The sequence below is a fragment of the Heterodontus francisci genome, chromosome 1 (assembly GCF_036365525.1).
Source record: "Heterodontus francisci isolate sHetFra1 chromosome 1, sHetFra1.hap1, whole genome shotgun sequence".
NCBI classification, from domain to species: domain Eukaryota; kingdom Metazoa; phylum Chordata; class Chondrichthyes; order Heterodontiformes; family Heterodontidae; genus Heterodontus; species Heterodontus francisci.
The window spans coordinates 3679187-3687340 of NC_090371.1; the positions used below are offsets into that span (position 1 = coordinate 3679187).

At 59.6% G+C, this 8154-nt stretch overlaps 1 protein-coding gene across 3 annotated transcripts in view; it reads right to left on the reverse strand.

Annotated features, from left to right (window-relative positions):
• The window catches only part of LOC137365475 (dynactin subunit 1-like), a 336296-nt gene extending 331564 nt beyond the window's left edge, over nt 1–4732 (reverse strand). For all 3 annotated transcript variants that reach the window (XM_068028030.1, XM_068027981.1, XM_068027938.1), the window contains exon 1: nt 4652–4732. The gene's annotated coding sequence lies outside the window, so the exon portion shown is untranslated. The remainder of the gene's footprint in view (nt 1–4651) is intronic.
• Between the last annotated feature and the right edge of the window lie 3422 nt (nt 4733–8154).

Genomic DNA, 8154 nt, shown 5'->3' on the forward strand with positions numbered 1-8154 from the left:
TTCCCTCATTCCCCTCCTCCCTCACCCTCATTACCCCCTCCCTCATTACCCCCCTCCCTCACCCTCATTCCCCTCCCCCTCCCTCACACTCATTCCCCTCCCCCTCCCTCTCCCTCATTCCCCTCCCCCTTCCTCATTCCCCTCCTCCCTCACCCTCATTACCCCCTCCCTCATTACCCCCCTCCCTCATTACCCCCCTCCCTCACCCTCATTCCCCCCCTCCCTCACCCTCATTCCCTCCCTCCCCCTCATTCCCCCCTCCCTCCCTCACCCTCATTCCCCCCCTCCCCTCCCATTCCCCCCTCCCTCACCCTCATTTCCCCCCTCCCTCCCTCACCCTCATTCCCCCCTCCCTCACCCTCATTCCCCACTCCCTCCCTCTCATTCCCCCCTCCCTCCCATTCCCCCTCCCCCTCCCTCACCCCATTCCCCCTCCCTCACTCCCCCCCCTCCCTCCCGCACCCTCATTCCCCCCCCCTCCCTCCCGCACCCTCATTGCTCCCTCACCCTCATTCCCCTCCCTCCCTCACCCTCATTCCCCCCCCTCCCTCCCTCACCCTCATTCCCCCTCCCCCTCCCTCACCCCATTCCCCTCCCGCACCCTCATTCCCCCCCTCCCTCCCTCACCCACATTCCTCCCTCACCCTCATCCCCCCTCCCCTCCCTCACCCTCATAGCTCCCCCCTCCCTCACCCCTCACCCCCCCTCCCTCACCCTCATTCCCCCCCCTCCCACACCCTCATCCCTCCCCACCCTCATCCCTCCCCCACCTCATCCCCTCCCCACCCTCATTCCCCCCCCCACACCCTCATTCCCCCCCCCCACCCTCATCCCCCCCCTCACCCCATTCCCCCCCACCACCCTCATCCCCCCCCCACCCTCATTCCCCCCCCACCCCTCCCCTCACCCTCATTCCCCCCCCCCCCCTCAACCCTCATGCTCCCCCCACCCCCACCCTCATCCCCTCCTCCCTCCCCACCACCCCACACCCTCACCCTCCATCCCCCTCCCTCACCCTCATTCCCCCCCACCCTCACCCACATTCCCCCCCCCTCACCCTCATTCCCCCACCCCCACCCCTCATTCCCTCCCCCCACCCCACATCCCTCCCCCACCACACCCCCCCCCTCACCCTCATCCCCCTCACCCTCATCCCCCCCTCACCCTCATTCCCCCCTCCACCCACACCCCCCCCCACACCCTCAATCCCCCCCCCACCCACCCATTCCCCCCACCCACACCTCATCCCCCTCCCCACCTCACCCCATTCCCCACCCCCCCACACCCTCATTCCCACCCCCCCTCACCCTCAACCCCCCTCACCCTCATCCCCCCCTCATTCCACCCCCTCATCCCTCACCTCCCACCCACACCCTCATCCCCTCCCCCACACCCAACCCCTCCCCCCACCCCTCATCCCTCCCCCCCTCACCCACATCCCCCACCCCCACCCTCATCCCACCCCCCTCACCCTCATTCCCTCCCCCCCTCACCCTCATCCCTCACCCCCCACCCCATCCACCCCTCACCCCACAACCCCCCCCACCCTCATTCCCCCCACCCTCACCCTCATCCCCCCCACCCTCACCCACAACCCCCCCTCCTCACCCTCATCCCCCCCCTCCCTCACCCACATTCCCCCCCTCCCTCACCCTCTCCCCCCCCACCCCACCCCCCTCAACCCTCATTCCCACCCCTCCCCCACACCCTCATTCCCACCCACCCCCACTCCCCCCTCCCTCCCTCGCCCCACCATCCCCCCCTCCCTCCCTCCCCCACATTCCACCCCTCCCACCCCCCACCCCCACCAACCCCCTCCCTCCCACCCCACCTCACCCCCAACCCCACCCTCCCACCCCTCATTCCCCACCCACCCTCACCCTCATTCCCCCCCACCCCACCCTCCATCCCCCCACCCTCCCCACCCCCATCCCCTCCCTCACCCTCATTCCTCTCCCTCACCCTCAATTCCCCCTCCCCCTCCCTCACCCCATTCCCACCCTCACCCTCATCCCCTCCCTCACCCACATTCCCCTCCCTCACCCTCATTCCCCCCCCCTCCCACACACTCATTCCCCACCCCCTCCCTCATTCCCCTCCCCCTTCCTCATTCCCCTCCACCCTCACCCCTCATTACCCCCCACCCTCATTACCCCCCTCCCTCACCCTCATTCCCCTCCCCCTCCCTCACACTCATTCCCCACCCCTCCCTCATTCCCCTCCCCCTTCCTCATTCCCCTCCTCCCTCACCCTCATTACCCCCTTCCTCATTACCCCCTCCCTCATTACCCCCTCCCTCACCACCTCATTCCCTCCCTCCCCCTCATTCCCCCCTCCCTCCCTCACCCTCATTCCCCCCCTCCCTCCCATTCCCCCCTCCCTCACCCCTCATTTCCCCCTCCCTCCCTCACCCTCATTCCCCCCTCCCTCACCCTCATTCCCCACTCCCTCCCTCTCATTCCCCCCTCCCCTCCCATTCCCCTCCCCCTCCCTCACCCCATTCCCCCTCCCTCACTCCCCCCTCCCTCCCGCACCCTCATTCCCCCCCTCCCTCCCGCACCCTCATTGCTCCCTCACCCTCATTCCCTCCCTCCCTCACCCTCATTCCCCCCTCCCCTCCCTCACCCTCATTCCCCCCCTCCCTCCCTCACCCTCATTCCCTCCCCCTCCCTCACCCCATTCCCCTCCCGCACCCTCATTCCCCCCCTCCCTCCCTCACCCTCATTCCTCCCTCACCCTCATTCCCCCCTCCCTCCCTCACCCTCATTGCTCACCCCCCCCCCTCATCCCCCCCCTCCCTCACCCTCATTCCCCCCCCTCCCTCACCCTCATTGCTCCCTCACCCTCATTCCATCTCCACCTTCATTCCCCCTCCCTCACCCTCATTCCCCCTCCCTCACCCTCATTCCCCCTCCCTCACCCTCATTCCCCCCCCTCACCCTCATTCCCCCCCCCTCACCCTCATTCCCCCCCCTCACCCTCATTCCCCCCTCCCCTCCCTCACCCTCATTGCTCCCCCCCTCCATCACCCTCATTCCCTCCCCTCCCTCCCTCACCCACCCCCCCCCTCACCCTCATTCCCCCTCCCTCACCCTCATTCCCCCCCCTCACCCTCATTCCCCCCCTCACCCTCATTCCCTCCCCCTCACCCTCATTCCCTCCCCCTCACACCCCCTCACCCTCATTCCCCCCCTCACCCTCATTCCCCCCCCTCACCCTCATTCCCCCCCCCTCACCCTCATTCCCCCCTCACCCTCATTCCCCCCCCCTCCCTCACCCTCATTTCCCCCCCTCCCTCACCCTCATTTCCCCCCCCTCCCTCACTTCCCCCCCCCTCCCTCACCCTCATTTCCCCCCCCTCCCTCACCCTCATTCCCTCCCCTCCCTCACCCTCATTCCCTCCCCTCCCTCACCCTCATTCCCTCCCCTCCCTCACCCTCATTCCCCCCCTCACCCTCATTCCCCCCCTCACCCTCATTCCCTCCCCCTCATTCTCCCTCACCCTCACCCTCCCTCCCTCACCCTCATTCCCTCCCCCTCATTCCCCCTCCCTCACCCTCATTGCTCCCTCCCCCCTCACCCTCATTCCCTCCCCCCCTCACCCTCATTCCCCCTCCCTCACCCTCATTCCCCCTCCCTCACCCTCATTGCTCCCTCCCCCCTCACCCTCATTCCCTCCCCCCCCTCACCCTCATTCCCCCTCACCCCCTCACCATCATTCCCCCCCCCTCCCTCACCCTCATTCCCCCCCCTCCCTCACCCTCATTCCCCCCCCTCCCTCACCCTCATTCCCCCCCCCTCCCTCACCCTCATTCCCCCCCCTCCCTCACCCTCATTCCCCCCCCCTCCCTCACCCTCATTCCCCCCCCTCCCTCACCCTCATTCCCCTCCCTCACCCTCATTCCCCTCCCTCCCCCTCACCCTCATTCCCCCCCTCCCCCTCACCCTCATTCCCCCCCCCCTCCCTCACCCTCATTCCCCCCCCTCCCTCACCCTCATTCCCCTCCCTCACCCTCATTCCCCCCCCTCCCTCACCCTCATTCCCCTCCCTCCCCCTCACCCTCATTCCCCTCCCTCCCCCTCACCCTCATTCCCCCCCCTCCCTCACCCTCATTCCCCCCCCTCCCTCACCCTCATTCCCCTCCCTCACCCTCATTCCCCCCCCCTCCCTCACCCTCATTCCCCCCCCTCCCTCACCCTCATTCCCCCCCCTCCCTCACCCTCATTCCCCTCCCTCCCCCTCACCCTCCTCCCTCCCCCTCACCCTCATTCCCCCTCACCCTCATTCCCCCTCACCCTCATTCCCCCTCACCCTCATTCCCCCCCCCTCCCTCACCCTCATTCCCCCCCTCCCTCACCCTCATTCCCCCCCTCCCTCACCCTCATTCCCCCCCTCCCTCACCCCTCATTCCCTCCCCTCACCCTCATTCCCCCCCCCTCCCTCACCCTCATTCCCCTCCCTCACCCTCATTCCCCCCCCCCTCCCCTCACCCCCCCCCTCCCTCCCTCACCCTCATTCCCCTCCCTCACCCTCATTCCCCCCCTCCCCCACCCTCATTCCCCCCTCACCCTCATTCCCCCCTCACCCTCATTCCCCCCCTCACCCTCATTCCCCCCCTCACCCTCATTCCCCCCTCATTCCCTCACTCACCGTCTCCGCTCCACTCCCGGATATTCAGGGTCAGTTCACTCAGAAACACTTCCGGAGCGGCGCGCTCCCGCTCCCGCTCCCGCTCCCTCCCGCCCCGCGCGCTCCCAGCAAGTTCCCGACAAAACTTGGACATAAACTAGAAACAACTAAGAGTGGGTCAAAGTGTGTCACAGTGGGTCAAAGTGTATCACAGTGGGTCAAAGTGTATCACAGTGGGTCAAAGTGTATCACAGTGGGTCAAAGTGTGTCACAGTGGGTCAAAGTGTATCACAGTGGGTCAAAGTGTATCACAGTGGGTCAAAGTGTGTCACAGTGGGTGAAAGTGTGTCACAGTGGGTCAAAGTGTGTCACAGTGGGTCAAAGTGTGTCACAGTGGGTCAAAGTGTGTAACAGTGGGTCAAAGTGTATCACAGTGGGTCAAAGTGTGTCACAGTGGGTCAAAGTGTGTCACAGTGGGTCAAAGTGTGTAACAGTGGGTCAAAGTGTGTAACAGTGGGTCAAAGTGTGTCACAGTGGGTGAAAGTGTGTCACAGTGGGTCAAAGTGTGTCACAGTGGGTCAAAGTGTGTAACAGTGGGTCAAAGTGTGTCACAGTGGGTCAAAGTGTATCACAGTGGGTCAAAGTGTATCACAGTGGGTCAAAGTGTGTCACAGTGGGTCAAAGTGTGTCACAGTGGGTCAAAGTGTGTCACAGTGGGTGAAAGTGTGTCACAGTGGGTGAAAGTGTGTCACAGTGGGTCAAAGTGTGTCACAGTGGGTCAAAGTGTATCACAGTGGGTCAAAGTGTGTCACAGTGGGTGAAAGTGTGTCACAGTGGGTCAAAGTGTGTCACAGTGGGTCAAAGTGTGTAACAGTGGGTCAAAGTGTGTCACAGTGGGTGAAAGTGTGTCACAGTGGGTGAAAGTGTGTCACAGTGGGTCAAAGTGTGTCACAGTGGGTGAAAGTGTGTCACAGTGGGTCAAAGTGTGTCACAGTGGGTCAAAGTGTGTAACAGTGGGTCAAAGTGTGTCACAGTGGGTGAAAGTGTGTCACAGTGGATGAAAGTGTGTCACAGTGGGTCAAAGTGTATCACAGTGGGTGAAAGTGTGTCACAGTGGGTGAAAGTGTGTCACAGTGGGTCAAAGTGTGTCACAGTGGGTGAAAGTGTGTCACAGTGGGTCAAAGTGTGTCACAGTGGGTCAAAGTGTGTCACAGTGGGTCAAAGTGTATCACAGTGGGTCAAAGTGTGTCACAGTGGGTCAAAGTGTATCACAGTGGGTCAAAGTGTATCACAGTGGGTCAAAGTGTGTCACAGTGGGTGAAAGTGTGTCACAGTGGGTCAAAGTGTGTCACAGTGGGTCAAAGTGTGTCACAGTGGGTCAAAGTGTGTAACAGTGGGTCAAAGTGTATCACAGTGGGTCAAAGTGTGTCACAGTGGGTCAAAGTGTGTAACAGTGGGTCAAAGTGTGTAACAGTGGGTCAAAGTGTGTCACAGTGGGTGAAAGTGTGTCACAGTGGGTCAAAGTGTGTCACAGTGGGTCAAAGTGTGTAACAGTGGGTCAAAGTGTGTCACAGTGGGTCAAAGTGTATCACAGTGGGTCAAAGTGTATCACAGTGGGTCAAAGTGTGTCACAGTGGGTCAAAGTGTGTCACAGTGGGTCAAAGTGTGTAACAGTGGGTCAAAGTGTGTCACAGTGGGTGAAAGTGTGTCACAGTGGGTGAAAGTGTGTCACAGTGGGTCAAAGTGTGTAACAGTGGGTCAAAGTGTGTCACAGTGGGTCAAAGTGTATCACAGTGGGTCAAAGTGTGTCACAGTGGGTCAAAGTGTGTCACAGTGGGTGAAAGTGTGTCACAGTGGGTCAAAGTGTGTCACAGTGGGTCAAAGTGTGTCACAGTGGGTGAAAGTGTGTCACAGTGGGTGCAAGTGTGTCACAGTGGGTCAAAGTGTGTCACAGTGGGTCAAAGTGTGTCACAGTGGGTGAAAGTGTGTCACAGTGGGTGAAAGTGTGTCACAGTGGGTCAAAGTGTGTCACAGTGGGTCAAAGTGTGTCACAGTGCGTGAAAGTGTGTCACAGTGGGTCAAAGTGTATCACAGTGGGTCAAAGTGTATCACAGTGGGTCAAAGTGTGTCACAGTGGGTGAAAGTGTGTCACAGTGGGTGAAAGTGTGTCACAAGTGGGTCAAAGTGTGTCACAGTGGGTCAAAGTGTGTCACAGTGGGTCTAAGTGTGTCACAGTGGGTGAAAGTGTGTCACAGTGGGTCAAAGTGTGTCACAGTGGGTGAAAGTGTGTCACAGTGGGTCAAAGTGTGTCACAGTGGGTTAAAGTGTGTCACATTGTGTAACAGTGGGTTAAAGTGTGTCACAGTGGGTCAAAGTGTGTCACAGTGGGTTAAAGTGTGTCACATTGTGTAACAGTGGGTTAAAGTGTGTCACAGTGGGTCAAAGTGTGTCACAGTGGGTTAAAGTGTGTCACAGTGTGTAACAGTGGGTCAAAGTGTGTAACAGTGGGTTAAAGTGTGTCACAGTGGGTCAAAGTGGGTCAAAGTGTGTCACAGTGGGTCAAAGTGTGTAACAGTGGGTCAAAGTGTGTCACAGTGGGTCAAAGTGTGTCACAGTGGGTTAAAGTGTGTCACAGTGGGTTAAAGTGTGTCACAGTGTGTAACAGTGGGTCAAAGTGTGTCACAGTGGGGTCAAAGTGTGCAACAGTGGGTTAAAGTGTGTCACAGTGTGTAACAGTGGGTCAAAGTGTGTCACAGTGGGTTAAAGTGTGTCACAGTGGGTTAAAGTGTGTCAAAGTGGGTTAAAGTGTGTCACAGTGGGTCAAAGTGTGTCACAGTGGGTCAAAGTGTGTAACTGGGTTAAAGTGTGTCACAGTGGGTCAAAGTGTGTAACAGTGTGTCACAGTGGGTCAAAGTGTGTAACAGTGGGTTAACGTGTGTCACAGTGTGTAACAGTGGGTCAAAGTGTGTCACAGTGGGTTAAAGTGTGTCACAGTGTGTAACAGTGGGTCAAAGTGTGTAACAGTGGGTCAAAGTGTGTAACTGGGTTAAAGTGTGTCACAGTGGGTCAAAGTGTGTCACAGTGGGTCAAAGTGTGTAACAGTGTGTCACAGTGGGTCAAAGTGTGTAACAGTGGGTTAACGTGTGTCACAGTGTGTAACAGTGGGTCAAAGTGTGTCACAGTGGGTTAAAGTGTGTCACAGTGTGTAACAGTGGGTCAAAGTGTGTAACAGTGGGTGAAAGTGTGTCACAGTGGGTGAAAGTGTGTCACAGTGGGTCAAAGTGTGTCACAGTGGGTTAAAGTGTGTCACAGTGTGTAACAGTGGGTTAAAGTGTGTCACAGTGGGTTAAAGTGTGTCACAGTGGGTCAAAGTGTGTCACCGTGGGTTAAAGTGGGTCAAAGTGTGTCACAGTGGGTCAAAGTGTGTCACAGTGGGTTAAAGTGTGTCACAGTGGGTCAAAGTGTGTAACAGTGGGTTAAAGTGTGTAACAGTGGGTCAAAGTGTGTCACAGTGGGTCAAAGTG